This window comes from Atractosteus spatula, chromosome 10, assembly GCF_055471065.1.
Source record: "Atractosteus spatula isolate fAtrSpa1 chromosome 10, fAtrSpa1.hap1, whole genome shotgun sequence".
Lineage (NCBI taxonomy): Eukaryota > Metazoa > Chordata > Actinopteri > Semionotiformes > Lepisosteidae > Atractosteus > Atractosteus spatula.
In genome coordinates, this window is record NC_142715.1 from 13,545,623 (window position 1) to 13,563,581 (window position 17,959).

The 17,959-nt window shown below is 40.2% G+C and overlaps 2 non-coding genes across 2 annotated transcripts; both read left to right on the plus strand.

Moving 5' to 3' along the window:
* The first annotated feature begins 1,119 nt into the window (after positions 1 to 1,119).
* On the plus strand, positions 1,120 to 1,232 carry trnal-caa (transfer RNA leucine (anticodon CAA)). The gene is made up of 2 exons: positions 1,120 to 1,157; positions 1,187 to 1,232. It is a non-coding gene; the product is annotated as a tRNA-Leu (tRNA).
* Positions 1,233 to 11,012: 9,780 nt separating this feature from the next.
* trnat-agu (transfer RNA threonine (anticodon AGU)) lies at positions 11,013 to 11,086 on the plus strand. Its single transcript has one exon. It is a non-coding gene; the product is annotated as a tRNA-Thr (tRNA).
* The last annotated feature ends 6,873 nt before the right edge of the window (positions 11,087 to 17,959 follow it).

Consider the following 17,959-nt stretch of genomic DNA (forward strand, 5'->3'; position numbering starts at 1 on the left):
AATACCTACAACGGGCACAGCAAAGACGTTTACTGTAAGTCTTTCTACGACAGACCAACGGACCACGAGTGCCCCTGTCGGTCAACCAATCACGTACTGCGGTGCCACGCGTCATCTTGCGTCATACTGAGCGACGTCACCTGCGGTACGTGTCTGTAACGCGCACTTTGAATGGCTGCATCTGTACAGGCAATCCAATAAGAACGTTGAAATGTTTGAATATCATCTCTCTATATATTGCGCTGCTTTTTACTTGGAGTAAAACTATTGGATTGGAGGAATACTAACCACTGGGTTAAAATGTATTGTTTTTATTTGGAGAAATCAATGAACTCTTGATTTTATATGTTTTAAAAGACGGTCATGTGCACAGAAAAAAGACAGTGCTGAGTATTTTTCTGGAGACGGAGCACTGATGACCTATCCGAGCCAATTGATAAAGCCCACCCAGAGGATACTCTAGCAGAACGTGGAAGAACGTTCACCATTGTAACCAAGGCAACCACAGGAACAACATCAAGAAGCACAATCAATTCCCCATTTAAATCTTTCGTGTAAGGTATGCTATGTGAAAGCATGAAGTAAATCCCCTGATCTCTTTTGAACATGGATAAGGTATTTCTGATGGAGCGCTATGAGCAAAGTTTTAATAAGCTACTCCTGCTGATGATTCAGCTTAAAGAAGTAAAAGCTTCACAAACAAAAGCAGCTCGCTACCACAGCCAATATTAAATGTACTTGGTGGCACATTACCATTTGCACTGGCTCAAAAGTGATCTCGGCAGACGTTGTTCCCTACGTAAAGCTGAAAGCGCCAAAGAGCATTTCCATTGAGAAAAAAAAAATCTGCCTTGATGTTAAACATAGAGAGCCTGCCTTATAGAAGTTCTCCCTCTAAACACCTTGTGCAGCCTCCCGACAGACTAACAAAAAGCGCCTTTTCACCAACTCAATTTATAATACGCCCCTCAAAACTCACAACCGAATAACAATCCATCCGTATATTTGATTTCCAAGATCCATTCAAGGCAACTTGGCTCTTCGCAAGCAAATAATTTCAGGGAAGAAACTCAGTTTAGTCAACTACTGGTGCATTCAGCACACAACTTGCTTTCGCTTGTCAGGGTGGCCGAGTGGTCTAAGGCGCCAGACTCAAGGATGTGTGTCTTTCCAGCTGGCTTGGGTGTTCTGGTCTCCAAATGGAGGCGTGGGTTCAAATCCCACTCCTGACCGCTTCTGTTTTTACCTCTCTTGAATTGTTCCAGTGCTAGCTGACAGTGAATGACTGAAATATAAAAGCAGCAGAAGAAAGCAAGCAACTCAGTGCAATTTGTGAGTATTCTGCACTGTTAAAATGCACAGGTTTTCATACTTTTTGGAATTCGTAGCTCAAGAAGTGACTCCTGTTTCATTTTCTATTCACCAACTCGATTTGCATTCCGCCCCTCACACCTCACAACAGAATAACAAACGGCTTCATGTGCCACAGCATTCCCCTGTAGATTCGGTTTGCACTATGAATTAGGCGACCCCGAATGAAATATTTTAGTGTTGGCTCAAATGTGAGGAATTTCATGAACCCTCAAAAAGGAACTTGCAGAAAATGCCAGCAATTCAAAGCGTGTAGGCAGCATGAACAGACCAATTCTGCAATTTCTGTTATCGCGGGCGTTGCTTTCTGAGTCGAGGCTCTGCTTTAAAAATGAGAAGTGCTGAACTCTAAACACGTTCTTGCCATTACTGCTACTCCTGCTGCTACTCCTTCGTCCTCGAAAAAAGAAAAGACAGGCATGTTTTGAGTCTCATAATGATCTTCTGGATCCACAAGAAACATGTAAATTTGATTGATTCCGCAGTATTTTGGATGTACTGTACTTATAACTTCCATCGAAGAGAGATTTCATCAGTTGCATGAAATTGAAACTTTCGACTTTTTGTCTGGTATGGAAAATATGTTAAAAAAATATAAACAATTTTCTAACGAACAACTCATGAAGTATTGCCAGGATCTATATTTAGCATTCGGTAGTGATAACACTGCTGATATTGATTGAGTACAAATCTATGATGTATTGACAGCTTCATCTGAAGCTGGAAGTCCTAGAACGCCATCTATGAAATTTTAGGATTCATACCAAGAAATGCCTTTTTTGTCCCACCCCAACTGCTGCTATTGCATTACACATTATGTGAACATTACCAGTTTTGGTAGCTTCTGGGCACGATTTTCCTAAACTGAAACTTATTACAAAATTCTTTAAGATGAACCATGTCCAAAAATTGTAAATCAGGACTAATTTTAATATTAAATGAAATTACTACAGAAGAAAAGGTTTAACTGAAATATGAATAAGACTATGCAAGCCTAAAAAATAGAAAAATTAAATTTATATAACTTATTTTTTTATTTTTTGAGAAATGGGCTCACACACCGGAAGACAATAACGTTTCTCTTCGTTAGAGTATGTGAATAACAGTTTAACCCCAAATGTTTGTAATTGTGATTCTGTTAAAATTATATAAATCGTAAGAAATTATTAAGAAAGTAAGAAATTGTTTTGTTTCACAAACTATAAGACAATGAAGAGAGTTTACTTCGCTTTTGTTCTTTTAACTTAAGAGTTCAGGGTCCAAATCCATCTGCGGACGGTTGTGTTTCTTGAATTTCTTGTAATCATCAAAAGTCGTTGTTTTGGGCTTCAGTTTTTTCTCGAGTTATACCATGGATATTTTATACAATCAATACTTTTCATACTCTTTTGCATTTTCCTTCACATACAGAAAAAGTTGAAGGTGTTCATGTCACTGTGCTGCACATTTATGCTGGACCACCTGTAACAGTACAGGACACACAGTGAGGAATTCGTGCAGCTTTCAGCTCAGTGCCGAGTCCAGAGGGAGGACTCGCTCGCTGAATGATCTCTCAGGAAATCCCGGGTGAGATTCAAAAGGTAAACCTGGCTCTCTATGAACACGAGCAAAGAGTTCTCACTCAACAGAAGATTGCGATGTGAGTACAGTAATATAAAACACCTGAAGATGCCAGGGATTGAACCCCGGACCTGTGGAGCAGTAAGTGACTTGTAGCGCTGACATAAGAGATACTTACATAAAGTGCTTTTACTGACCACATTACAAATCACAGGAAGTAAGGTCTTAAAACATTGGGCAGTAGTGGGATTTAAACCCACGCCCCTGAGAGAGTGGAGCCTAAAATCCAGCATATTAGACCATTCAGCCACACTACCTCTGGCCCCTTCTCCTTTCCTCTCGTTGCTGAGTATAGGTGCCTTCATGCAATTGAGCCAGGTTTGAATCCCAGCCAATGTATCTCCAAATCTTTTCAAATGAATCTGTGATCTTGTAGCACATCCTCTGAAACCAGCAATCGAAATTGGAAACGTCTTCTTCAACACTGAAAAGCTCAATTAGGAAGAAGCAGTTGTACACAGGACAGCAGTACCGTATGTGTTCTTGATTGATTCAGACTCGTTCTCAGTGGTTCTTGCTCACCAAATAACTTAAAAGCTGAGGAAGAACGCTACGAAAAATACTAATCAAAATACAAAATAATAATCATTATTAACCAGAAACAGCAGAAACACTGGTCACATTTGTGATTATGTCGCTTCTCTGCTTCAGCAAGGTCAATAAAGGACTCTCTGAAAGTAGTTAAACACTAAAGAACTGCAAAACTGAATTCAAAATCATATTAGGAATTCTGAGTGATGCCTGCTGACATGCAATCCAATACGGATGTTGTCTTTAAATAAGAATTCTCTATGTTTCCCTGCCTTTTCCCTGGAGTGAAACCATTGGATTGAAGGAATTCTTATCACAGGTTTACAAGGTGCCGTTGATATTTGGATAAATCTATGAACTCGTGATTTTTATATACTTTAAATATCGGCCATATGCACAGAATAAAATGACAGTACTAATGATTTTTCCTGAGACGAAGCACAGCTTATCTTTCCAAGACAGCTGATAAAGGCAAGCCAGTGGATACTCTAGCAGAACATGGAAAAACGTTCAGCTTTGTAACCAACAAATTCCCCATTTAGATCTGACATGTGAGGTATGCTTTGTGATTGCTTGAAGTGAAACCCACAATCTCTTTGGAACTTAGACAAGTTATTTCTGATGGAGCGCTATGCGGAAAGACTTAATCAGCTCTACCCCTGAGGATGACTCGACTTGAAAATGCAGAACATTAACGTTTCACAGATAAAAGGAGCACAACCGACATTAAAATTGAGGGCGCACTGTGATTTGCACTGACTCAAAAGTGATCTTGGTAGACAAACTTCCCTGCTGAAGGTGGAAACAAGAATTTGTGTTGAGAAGAAGAAACACTTTTTTCTCCCTGCTTTGATGTTAAGCTGATAAAGTAGCTTTTAACACATTGCTCCACTTGGTGGTTGTAACACAGAAACTCCTAGCAGCAGTGGAATTCAAACCCACACCTCCAATGAGACTGGAGCCTTAATCCAGCACCTTAGACCACTCAGCCACACTACCCACTATGCCCTGTCTCTTTGTCTCATTACTTTCCCGGAGGAAGCCGGGTGGCTTTTGCTCTTGTCCGACAGTGGCGTTATGACTATGGAACCGACTGCACCTGCTTTTTCTGAGATGCTTCCCCTCTCATGGTGAGATCTCGACTTCTTTAACACCTCTGGATACAGTTCTTCTGTGGATCGGTTATGTGGGAGACGGCACTTCGATACTAAGATCGAAAGTGATCTGAAACTACCCAACTTTCAATCTCTGAGGTAGTTGTCACTAAACTAGGACGTGATGTGCCGTGTGCCGTGTGCCATTACTTTTGTTGCGTTCAAGAGTATTCGTTGCGTGAGCTCCTCACTGCATGTCCTGTACTGTACTGTGATTTCATTTAGAGTACAGCGACTAGAACGCCTTGAATGTCTATCAGTATGTATATATAAAAACGCTAAAGAACATGTAAAGTGATTAACATTTCCTTGATATCGATTTTCTGATTATGTCTTGGCTTCATTTAATGAATTTCCTTAGTGACAGATAATTTCTTTCCGGTATTTTTTTCTGGTGCTGTTATTGATCGCATACGAAACATTATTCTCATAAAGAACATGTCACCTACAAAGTCACTATGAAACTGGTATCAGGAAAAGTTTCTTAATATTTCTTTTGATTAGCATGCAAGTGAATTTGATCATTACCTATGGAATTTCCCGCCAGCGTGGAGCTTGAATTCACAACCTTGAGATTCAGTGTTCAAGAGTCACAGAAGAGGTCGGCCTGGTCTTCAGTTTGCCAACGATAAGCTCCGGCAGTGCTCCTCTGTAAAGCAGATTGTTCGGATCGGTTATGTGGGACGGCACTTCGATACTAAGATCGTTTGCAGCACACGCATGGTTTCCCCCCTTCACGCAAAAAACAGATGCAGCCATTCAAAGTGCGCGGTACAGACACGTACCGCAGGTAATTGGCTACGGCGTCGTGCATCGTGACGCGCGATGACGCAAAATACCGCGGTGCGTGATTGGTTGACCGACAGGGGCACTCGTGGTCCGTTGGTCTGTCGTAGAAAGACTTACTGTAAACGTCTTTACTGTGCCCGTTGTAGATATTGAATTTTACCACTGAAGGGAAATCTTAGTAGCTGAGCATAAAAAGAATAGAAGCATACTGTAACACGTGTGAAGGCCATAAACGATATTAATTTTGGAACATAAACATACAGTATATAGCTGGTCTTGGTACTTTAAAGAAAAAAATACACACCAGTATTCCATTTCTCCCTAAACATTGTAAGCTTCGAAGTCTTTAACTAACGTGATACCGGAGTCAACAAGCATACTTTTAGAATTTGATTAAAAGGGAATATAATATGGAATCGCGTATCTGAAGAATCTAAAGAATATCTAAAGAATTTTTAAGAATTTAAGAACTTAAAAGTTAAAGGAGATGCTTCATATTGCTTGACTAATTTTAAAAACTAAGTTATAAATGCAGACGCTCCCTCGGTGCCGCGCCGGGTGTAAATATCAAAGTACTGTATACATTCCCAACAAGAATTGTACCCATCTGTCATGCAAATAAAACACCTTGAATTGAATTGAATTGAGGGAGAGAGGGGGTAGGGGGACAAATATACTGTAGACAGGACTCAAGGCAAATAAGATACTTATGGGTACGCAGGCATTCACGACAGCAACATACAAAACGTTTGCACGTACTGAGTTAAGTTATTACTTGGTTTTCAAAGTGCAATGAAATACAATATTGTTGTTGCTGCTGTTCTGGTTGTTTTTATCCCGTAAAGCGTTTTAAGAAGCCACCTTTAAAGGCGATATATATTGTAGAACCGCTGATTCTTATGGAATGTGTTCCACAGGAGATTCAAATTTTTATTTATTTTTTAATCGCGTATCTAAGGAAATCTCAGTATAACTTTGTTCATGAACAAACAGTGGCATGTTACATTATCATTAGTTTTTTTAACAAGGCTCACCAGCTAATGTGAATCGAAACCTGTCTTGCTAGCTTTTAAAGTCGTGCATGTGTAAACGACAATTGAAATAGAGAAAAAAAGACCTGACTGACAAGATTTAATTAATGCAGATCAGTAAATCAAGGGACAAAACAACTATTGCGCCCGGGTCCTCAATGCACTTTGACGTGCTAGTGCGTTGGTTTAACAGTCCGGGTGTGGCAAGCCTCCAATGTCTCCCGACTTCGGCAAAAGGCACCCGCCTTTCATTGGAAGACAATGAACACACTCTAGCCGTACATGTGAATATAGTATAAAGACACCAAGGGATTGGGTGAGCTCCCATCACAAAAAAAAAACTGCGAACCTGCACTACAGCGACCATAGTACAGTATGGAGACCAAGACCTTTTACGGGAAGAGACGGGGTGCTTCTGCCGCCCCAGCTTCCAAAGAGCGAAGGGTAAGCAAATACAGCAGACTTCATCTGAAATACGCGATTACAGCGCATATTACAAGGTATTATTGCCGTTTTGAATTTTAAATTCAATTATAATTATTTCTTCGTAGCCTGTTCTTCAAGAAAACACCGCACGGGCAAAACGATCTACCACCAGGACAGTAAAAAAGAAAGCGGTAAGACGGAAAAAAAGAAAAGTTTATTTTGACGTCTGTTCCGCGACTGATGAATACTACTGTGTGACTTTATTTCTTACATGAATTATGTTATTTTGCCACAGGCCGTGGGTCTCTGCTCTCGGCCACTGGCCAGGGTGCCAACCTGTAGAAGCAGCACCTGTATGGAGACATTTCGGCTGCAGCGGGAGCAGTACGATGCATTACTGGGGAGGATTGGGAGGCTAGAGACACTCCTGAAAATGCAGAGGAAGGAGACAGTATGTTCCAGCAGTCAAACAGTTGAGCAGCTGTCTCCCGAAAAGTGCCTCTCCCCGCCGCGTAGGTTGCAATGCCTGGCGGAAGCTCTGCCCCCCGCAGAGCACACACCGCCTCAGGACACTCCATCCCGGCCTCTCAGTTCACCACCGCGCAGGAATCTGTTGATGCTGTCCCCGCCGCCTATCTCCCCCCAGGAAGCACAGCGGAATTCACAGACGCCAGTGGGACGAATAATTCTCCCAGATGTCCAACTGCTACCCATCACCCAGGAGATGGAGGGGGGGTTGTACTTGCAGTGCATCGGCATAGACGGGAAAGCAAGAGCCGACCGCTACGCCGCCCTCGTGTTTCGAAATCTTGTGACTTTTGAAATTTACTGGGGGTGGACCACGTCTGTAAATTTCGATGGGTCCAGAGGCAAAAGTGCCTTGCCTTGCAATCTCCAGGAAACCATTAGTACGATGGTGAATCGGAGATTCTCAACCCTTGCTGCGTACGACTGGAAAAGAATTCGTGATCGGATCAACGAAATGCTTCGTAGCAGGAGGCGGTCTTTTCCTCTTGTCTAACAGTCTGTCCACAAACAAAACATTCCTGTTAGACAAGAGGAATTGAAAAAAAACAATTTTGTCAATGAAAACCGGTGTGTGTGTCTCTCCCTGCTGGATGTCCCTCTCACAAACTGCTGAATGAATAAAATAATTTTATTGAAAATGCGCTTGCGATTGTCTGGTCTTTAAATTCTTGAGATACGCGATTCCATATTATATTCCCTTTTAATCAAATTCTAAAAGTATGCTTGTTGACTCCGGTATCGCATTAGTTAAAGACTTCGATGCTTAAAATGTTTAGGGAGAAATGGAATACTGGTGTGTATGTTTTCTTTAAAGTACCGAGACCAGCCATATACTGTATGTTTAAGTTCCAAAATTAATATTGTTTATGGACTTCACACGCGTTGCAGTATGCTCCTATTCTTTTTATGCTCAGGCACTAAGTAAAAGGAGATGCTTCATATTGCTTGACTAATTTTAAAAACTAAGTTATAAATGCAGACGCTCCCTCGGTGCGCTGCTCTGGTGCGCCGGCTCTTACACAGTGCCTGTCTGCCGTAAGCGTTACAATATACATACCCAACACTGCTTGTACCCATCTGTCATGCAAATAAAACACCTTGAATTGAATTGAGGGGAGAGGGGGGGAATACTAAAGCCAATACTGCCGACGTGGTAATGCGTTGGTTTAACAGTCCGGGTGTGGCAGGCTTCCAATGTCAACTCGACTCGATTGGAAGACACTGAACGTATTTTAGCCCTAAATGAATTAATAGCAAACATGGTTTACATAAAATACATTTTTCCAAGAAAGTTTATAATAATACGATCTATAGTTGAAATCTGAGCCTACTTTAAAAATAAAGGAAAAGCATTTTCAGAGAGCAATCACGCTGTGTTTATGTAGAAAAAGTGATTAGGTTTATGAGCAATCTAATTACCTATTCGCTTAAAACGCTATATAAAATAAAGTTTATTTAGAGATGAATGATCAGTGTCGCAGTTTAAATAATAGGAGTCAGGAAACTAACACACAGCGCCACCGGATTTAATAACGCAATAAAAACGCTATAAAATAATGTGACTAGGCACAGAAAAAGTTTACAGCACAGTACAATAATAAATGCTGACCATGACTTTAGAAGCATAAATTACCTTACACTCAATTTAAACACAAGCTGTCTTTCTGTATGAACCTCTAAGCTGGTTCATACAGAAAATGTAGAAATGCATTAGCCTGATTATGATTAAAAAACACATAATTAAACACGCGTTTGCGATTTAAATCAGAACACGATTTAAATCAATATAAATGTTTATATTGTAACGCATACTGTCCAGCCTCCATTTCTCCATAAAAATTTACTCTGTTGCACACACACACACAATAGAAGCAGGAACCGCTGTCAGAAGGGAAGATATGTTCAAAATATCGCAAATATCGATCATGTTGCGATATTTTCAAATATAAAAGTCAATTGATTGTCCATAATATCGCTATTCTATTTTTTCGAAGAAATGTTTGTTAACAGAAAAGCCCAGCACCAGCTGAATTCAAACACACAACCTGCCAGTTGGTAGTCACGCACCTAGACCAGTCGGCTACAAGACAGCTCACATGAACAGGCAGGCAAAACAGCCCTACACAGCCCTGTCGCAGCACACGAATACCGTTATTAAATTCTTTAGATACGCGATTCCATATTATATTAGCAGAAAAGCTTAAAACTACCACTTTTTCACACGCTATTTCACATGCTAGTTAAATACTTCGATGCTTAAAATCGTTAGGGAGAAATGGAATACCGGTGTGTATTTTTCCTTTAAAGTGCCGATTCCTGGAATCTGACTGGCTGACACCCCTCTGAAGTGGTTCCATAAAATCTGGTATACGGAAAAGAAAGCGTTGATAAATACAAGTGTCTTTTAAAACACTCTTTGCTGTGCTCTTGAGGATCCTTGTGATATTTTAAGCTCTAGTTGAATGATAGGTGTCGCATTTTAAATCATTTTCGTAGTTAGAAATTATGAAACGCCCTGTTAAAAGCAAGGAAGTTTTTATGCCCGTTGAAGTAAAACAAAATGCCTGACAAAGTATGGCTTGGACAGATTCCAAGTGCTTGTACAAATGTGCTAAAGAAATTATACTTTGAGTATACAGCTTGTCCAAAGTCATCCATTATTAATACTATTAGTAATATCTTCAGTAAAGGCTTTGATGCATAAATATTTCTGATAAAGGTAGGTTGTGTACTTTTGTCCAACTGAGCAATCTTGCTTTCATAAAATATACCAACATTTTAATGACTGATGATTAACGTGCTGTAATACACAGTTCAAAATTAAAGGCTCAAATGCTGTACATGAGAGGTTAAGCTCCCCCTGGCGGTTTTACAAGGCAACGCCGGATAGTTAACCACGTGACACCACGTAAACTGCGTCATACCGCGTGAAACTGCGACACGCCCACCGGGGTATGCCGCGAAATACCTCACGCATTTTGAATGGCTGCATCTGTAGACGAAGGAAGCTCTCTTATCTTGGGCTGCTGACTCCTGGATTTAAAGCGCTCTGGGTGCCAGCTAAGTCTCTAACAAGCACACTATAAAGACAGGAATTACACTTTGCTCACGTCACGCATGGAATGGCGAGGCTACTTGTTCCAATATTATCTAGTCTCACCTCATATGGTGCCGATTCCTGGTTTTCATTTAAGAAAGAGCACTGCAAACACCGTAAACTGTGCAAAACGTGTGATGAAAGAAGTCTTTTCCCCCCTTTGTCTAAAGCAGAACACAGCGGAGTCATGCCGAGGGTTGTGAGATCAAGATTTCAGCGGAGCACTGTCGTCTACGTCTTAAGCTACATGATTTGCACATCCTCTTGTACACGGAAAGCAGATTGAGATCCTCTGACATGAAAAGTGCCAGATAAAAGCTATTTATCATCCTTTCTCTTAGTGCTGGAGCTATCGCACGTAAATGAGGCAACTTGCAAGGCGAGCAGGCTCGGTGCACCCCGAACGCAGATGTCTCAGAGCAGTTGAGACGTGTCCAAGTGGCTTTCAAAGGATGGCACTTTGCTGGCGCCGTGGCTTAGTTGGCTAAAGCGCCTGTCTAGTAAACAGGAGATCCTGGGTCCGATTCCCAGCGGTGCCTTTCTTCCTGTCTTACTGTACAGAATTTATCCTTATGGGCAAATCCCATGCCTTTTAATTCAGGTGAATGCAAGTGTTCGTTTCCTTTCTGGAACAACTTGTTTTGAAAGAAATCTATACAGCTTGCGAAAGATGAAACACAAATCTTGCTTATCAGTGAAGAAGAGGTACTCCCAGCAGGCCAGCTAATACCAGCAGTGTTTTTTTTTCACCCTAACCCAGAGAATGGAGAAAAGCGAGGAGCCTGTGGCTCTGCAGTGTAATCAGTTCGCGAGTTCGGCGTTTAGCTGAAAGAGTGGTAAATGCAGCTCACCCCGGCCCATCCTTATTCTTTTAAAGAGGATAAAAAATTAACTTCGCCGCCATTACTACCAGCTCTAAAAGACTGCCATGGGCACGGAAAAAAACACACTACAGATGACTTTTCTGGAACCGAAGCAGAGATTCCTTTAGGAACCAACTGATAAAGCTCAGCCAGTGAATACTGTTAACAGAATGTGAAAGCACGATCAACTTTGTAACTGCAACCACAGGAAAAACAGCAAGAAGCAGGCTCCATTCCCCATTTAAATCTGTCGTGCGAGGCATGCTTCTTGAACGCATGAAGTAAATCCCACGATCGCTTTTGAACTTGGACAAAGTACTTCCAAAGGAGCGCTATGCGCAAAGATTTAACAAGCTCAACCCCCGCCAACGATTTGGTGTGAAGAAGCAGAACATTCAAGTTTCACAGACAGAAGCGGCACGCCAGCACAGCCAACATTAAAACGGAGGGCACACTACGATTTGCATTGACACAAAAGTGATCTGGGCAGATGTCGTTCCCTGCATAACGCAAAAAGTGGCAAAGCGCTTTTGGGTTGAGAGGACGCAAGAAGGTTTTTGTTTTGTGCCTTGATGTCAAGCTGAGAAAGTATCTTTAAACACTTTGCTTAGTTTCTCGAGAGACTGCCAAAAAGCGGTTCCCTCCCTTTCGTCTGAAGTCAGCTGAAAGGGGGTCCCGACAGAAGCACCTGGCAGCGGTGGGATTCAAACCCACGCCCCCGAAGAGACTAGAGCTTTAATCCATCGACTTAGACCGCTCGGCCACGCTACCCGCTGTGCACTGTCTCTTTGTCTCATTACTTGCTCGGAGGAGGTCGGGTGGGTTTTGCTCTTGTCGCCCGACTTAGTGGCGTTATGACCGTGGAACCGACTGCACCTGCTTTTTCTGAGATGCTTCCCCCCTCATGGCGAGATCTCGACTTCTTTAACACCTCTGGATAAAGATCTGCTGTGGAGCAGGTTTCAGACCTTTGCGTACAGCACCCTTGATGTCATTTTATTTTTACAGCAGCCGCATCCGGAAAGTTGTGTCTTTTACGTTTTATTTGAACAACAAAACTACATACAATACAAACAAGAGCACATATAACGTATCAAGAAAATCGTCAGGGGCACATGCTATAATACAATTACACTTTATGAAAAACGATTACACAAGGTAAATAAAGATAAGGTCCGCACAGCTTGTTCTTACATTTCGAAAGAGTCCGTAAATACCCCTTTACGTCTATTTTGAACTGTTCAAACGTAGGACTCTTCCCAGACCATTTCACTTTATACCACATTCTTAAACAAGGATGCATCTCCTGTTTTAGAACTATTTTGGGTGGTATAGCTTATACAACACAGCTACAGTATTCTAATCGTGGACTGCAGATCTGTGCTATAGTTCAGTCGAATTCGAAGGATCCAGCAATCGTACTGGATTTGACTGCGATTCTGAAATGTCTCTTGCAAAGGTATTCGGGTTTGCTTGAACCTTTAAAAAAAGTGATCTGAAACTACCCAGCTTACAATCTCTGAGGTAGTTGTCACTAAACACGGACGTGATGTGCCACACATGTGCCGTGTGCCTTTACTTTTGTAAAAAACTGGTATAGGGAAAATTAAAGTCGAAACCCAAAACAGTAACATACTTAAGAGTAAATGCCTCCTAATAGCTAGCAAGCGCTCCTAGTTAGTAAAGTTGTTTGTGTCCCTGCCTGTCACGCGGGAAACTGGGGTTTGATTACCGACGGGGAGACAGCTAGTTTTTTATGATCAGATTCCAATCTTTAATGCTGTGTGTGAGAGTTTACGTAACTTTCCTTTTCTCACATTTTCTGACGACTATTCCGAAGGAGCGCCCTTTCAACTCCTAATACTTTTAAAAAATTCTACCTGCATGTTTGATTATTTTTGTTTCATTTAGAAAAAGTTCAATATTGATCATAACTAAAGAAAATAATGATCAGAAACAAAAACAAAATGTTGAAGATGCGACTCAATCTTGAATCAGAGCTGGGTGACACGGGCTTCTGTTCTGATATGGTTGTACGAGAAACAGGAGGAATCTTTTCTCTCCTATGGAGCATGAGCTGAATCAGGAATGAGACATTTCGTGTGTTTGTGCATATGTCAACGCATGACCTACATCGTAAAACTAAAACTAAATTAAAAACTAACATTAAGTTTTCAGAGACATTCATTTATATACAAAAAAGAGATAGACAAAGCAATAATTCTACATTAACTTGTCCTGCACTGATCAGACTAATTGAAATGGTCTGATTCAGAGCCTGTGCAGCTCGTGCTAATACAACATTTTCCTTTGATTTCCTTTGAGGGCGGAGTTGTCTTTAAAATCTGGATTAAATAAAAAGGAGTGACGTCAGTGTAAAACAGCTTTCCTTCTTGGGGAACAACGGTTGTGTTCCATATTTCTAATTATTTTGGTTTCAAGATAGCAATTTAGTATGAAACATAAAAGCCAGCTGGATAAAGCTGTTACACATCATTTACAATGGTCTTTCAACTAATAGCCCGTGCAGGGATCAAACCCCAGCTGTTGGTACGAGTTGCGTAAGGCTCTGCAACATGCATATGAGAAACTAACCTCTGCTTCTTCATTATATACACAGTGAGCTATATATGCGGGCTTACTGCCCCCTACGGGCTCTGTATTTGATTGCGGTACAAGACTGGCCGTGGAGAAATGAAGTGAAGAGGGTGTGTTCATTAAAAGGCTCATAGCATCCCTGGATGGTCTCAAACCACCACCCTTTTGGTTAACAACCGAGCCACAAAGACTCATGTACAGCTTAACACTTCTCGGTCTCGGTGTAAGTGATACACTCCGTAAAATTTCTGGAGAATCATTTGTTTTTAAAGGAAAATCGCCAACAGCGGCCGAGATCTATTGGAGTTTTTTCATTCTATACTGCAATTTCTGAAGGGTACCCTGTGAAAATACGAATTTTGACGAGAAGGGATGGACATATAAGGTCAGTAGGCTTGGGGAATTGGACCTTATGGTGAAGGCTGCTGGCTCGGCATCAGCAGAACCTGATCAATATCGGTTGGCTCCGATATACTTTGACAACTTAACTTCTGGATTTAGAGACATTTACCTTAGTGTCGGTATACTAAGATGTTTTGGTAACGAGGAAGGAGGGACAAAGCAAATTGGCAGAATGTGTGCTATTTTGTTGACTACAAGTCCTCACATGCCAGAGGGTCAATATTAAAAAAAAACGTAACAGTATAATCTCTTGTACTTCACAATTTAATAGTGTCTGTTACATTGTGTCTCACACCTCAGTGTCAGAATTGTGAGACGAGTTTGTAATCAGGAGGGAGGGCCATAGCAATTCAGCAGAAATTGCATTCACCTTTTCCCAATGCATTCTCACATGCCATTTTCTCACATGCCATGCTCAGAGGGTCATATTTTTAAAATGGTATCATAAAATGTCCTGAAGTTCAGGATTTTGACAGTCTGTTATATTGTGTCTCACACCTTGATGTCAGAAATATGAGACGATTTTAAAATCAGGAGGGAGGGCCCTAGCAATATAGCAAACATTGCATTTACCATTTGACAATGTATTCTCTCATGCCATGTTCAGAGGGTCGTATTTAAAAAACGGTACAGTACAATGTCCTGAAGTTCAGGATTTTGATAGTCTTTTCCATTGTCTCTCACACATCTGTGTCAGAATTTTTAGACATTTTTATAACCAGGAGGTAGGTTCGATCACCCTCTGCTCATCCTCAATAACCATATAGTCTCATATGCCATGTTCTAAATGTCCCATTTAAAACTGCTATATTAAAATTTCTTGTAAAATGCAAGAGTTTGAGACTTTTTATGATCAGAAGGCAAGGTCGTGGAAAATATGCAGAAAGTGCCAGTGAATTTACGTTTTGCCTTTGTCTTATTTACTCGTGGTATAACATGCCAGTTTGTTTTATTGTGAGTTGTGTTTCTGAAATGTGTTTCATACAAAAATGCAATTTGGACAGTCTCTACTTACATATTCCCCTTTACTAAGGAAATGTACAGTAATACATCCGGATAAGTATTTTTAAAAATGACTGTAGAGAGCCATCTTCAGGCGAAAGACGACATAACATCACAACAGCAGCATTTAAGATTGAACGAAAAACGCAAAGCAGCAGCTGGCGAATAAGAAGCCAACTTCAGCCTCGTTAATGCAATAGCATTAGGTGAGGCGGAAAAATATTTCTTGCTCTGAATCTTATTATTTTTATAGGAGGTGTTCTAGGACTTCTTGCCTCAGAAAAAAAAAACTGCCAGTACATCACTTATTTCTACTCCATCAATAGCAGCAGTGTTATCAGTACTGAGCCCTAAATGTAGGTCCTATCATCATATAAAAAGTCGAAAGTATCGACTGCATTCAAGTGATAAAATGTATCTTCTATGAGAGTTATATCTTTATCCAAAATACACCGGAAACAAATTTGCACGTTTTTTGGGGGGGATCCTGAAGACTGAGACTCAAAACTTTTTTTTCCTTCTTTCCAGGAGGAAGGATTATTCAGATGCAAACATTGTCCCAAAATCAATGTACTCTCCATTGATATTCAAATTCTCAAATTCTTCATCTGAACGTCGATATTGAAATATGATATCGTACAAATTGTGGTTTTCTTTTTAAAGCAAATTTTATGCTTTAAATTAAATAAATTGTATTTATTATGAATGTGCCGGAATTTTTTCAGTACTTTAGAGGGTTCTGCCATTTTAGATGTTATGCTGTTCCTGTCTGATTTATCAAATGTGTCATTTAAATCTCCAGTCATTTCTATATCAGTCTGAAGGCCTTGCAGTAAAGATTGCAATTCATCCAAAAATGCCAATTTTCCCACTGGTGATACATACAAGGAAATGAATGTATATTTTCCCCCCAAATCAACAAATTTAAGATCAAATACCTCCCTCATCTGCAGGTGGAGAGAATAATGTCAGAATAAATACAGGTTTAAAAGTCAGGAGCATTGATAGTCCTATTTTAAAATGACACTAAAATGCTCACAATATATTAAAAAGCTCTGTAAAATGCAAAAATAATAAAAAAAATATTAAAACAAGGTAAAAAGAAATAATACACAGTTATAAAGCTCAGGAATTATCAATGTGAAGTTACAATGGGTTGATTGTGTTTCATGTGATTTAAAAAATAAAATGTTTGCAAAAAATCCACTTACAATATGCTAAAAATGGCAAGAATACTTAACCTTTTACTACCAGTGACATATTTAGCCAATGTCCACCTGGAATTTCCTCCCCCTTAAACATTTGTTATATCTCTGCAGCAGAACATAGCAGGAGCCTGGTTCAGGTCTTAAATTGAAGCTAGCCCCCTTGGCTTTGAGTGTGAATAGTCAAATTTCTTATATTTCTTAATGTGTCCACTCAGCAGACAAACATATGAAAATAAAACAAAAAAAACAGCTGGCGAACATTTTTTTTTGGTCTTCAGAGGTCAGAGTTTTCAACTATATGCATGTCAAGGGCCTGGGAATGATTTGAAAACCTTGTTCTAGGTGGCTACTAGCTTGGATAAAAATTTGGGACAAATGGATCAATTAGAAAAAATTCTACATCATGTTTTGTGAAGACTGGACCTGGAATGAAATTTCACGCCTATAATAAAAAATCATAAAAATATTGAAAATAATAAGAATAAAAACCATTGCAATTGCTATAAAAACCTTAAGACACTGCAAGAGAGCCTTTACCTGCTGTTATGCAATGAAAAAAAAACCTCAGAGTTGCCTTCTGGTGTGAAAAAAAGGAGCACTGATAAGAAACTTATAAAAAACTGATTGATTATCCCTTCTGAGTCAATGATTGACAGCTAAAAATGCAGCCTGAAGCTTCTAGAGGAAGTCTCACCCCCTAAGGGCTCTGAATGGCTGAAAATACAAAGAATGACAGCGGTTTTTACCAATCAAATCGCCTTATTTCTGGCGCTCGCTCTTCAAACATTTATTACGTAATCAGTAACGTTTACTAGTCTCTAGCTCTTGAGATAAACTAGTCTGGGTTATTTTGGATATATATCATGCTCCAGAATAAGGTAAAAACATGGGATATATATATATATGCTGGTTTTTGCTTTTGCGGTTTTGTTGGTAAAAATGTATGATATTGACATGCTGGGCTGGCCAGGTGATCGGGTGTTTTTATTGGGATTCTGCTAGTTCATTAATTTATTGGTTTATTGCATAATAGTGTCATGTCTGTGGAAACAAACTTTATGATTTTGTTGTGGTGATATTTGAGAATACGTGCATGTGAGAAAATTTGTGGAGCGGTTTCAAACAAACGTTGTTTATCTCGCGTTTATCTTAAAAATAATAAGTGTCATCTGGGGAGACAGGAGTGGTCCTCGGTGACCGCGATCCGGACTAAGTTAACAGGTGTGTAATTTAAAAAAAAACAAGTTAAAAATAAATGCTAAATGGGTTTAACATTTAGGAATGTAATTGGTCAGATGCTTATGATAAGTGATGCTGGTGTTTCGTGTGATTTAGCGAA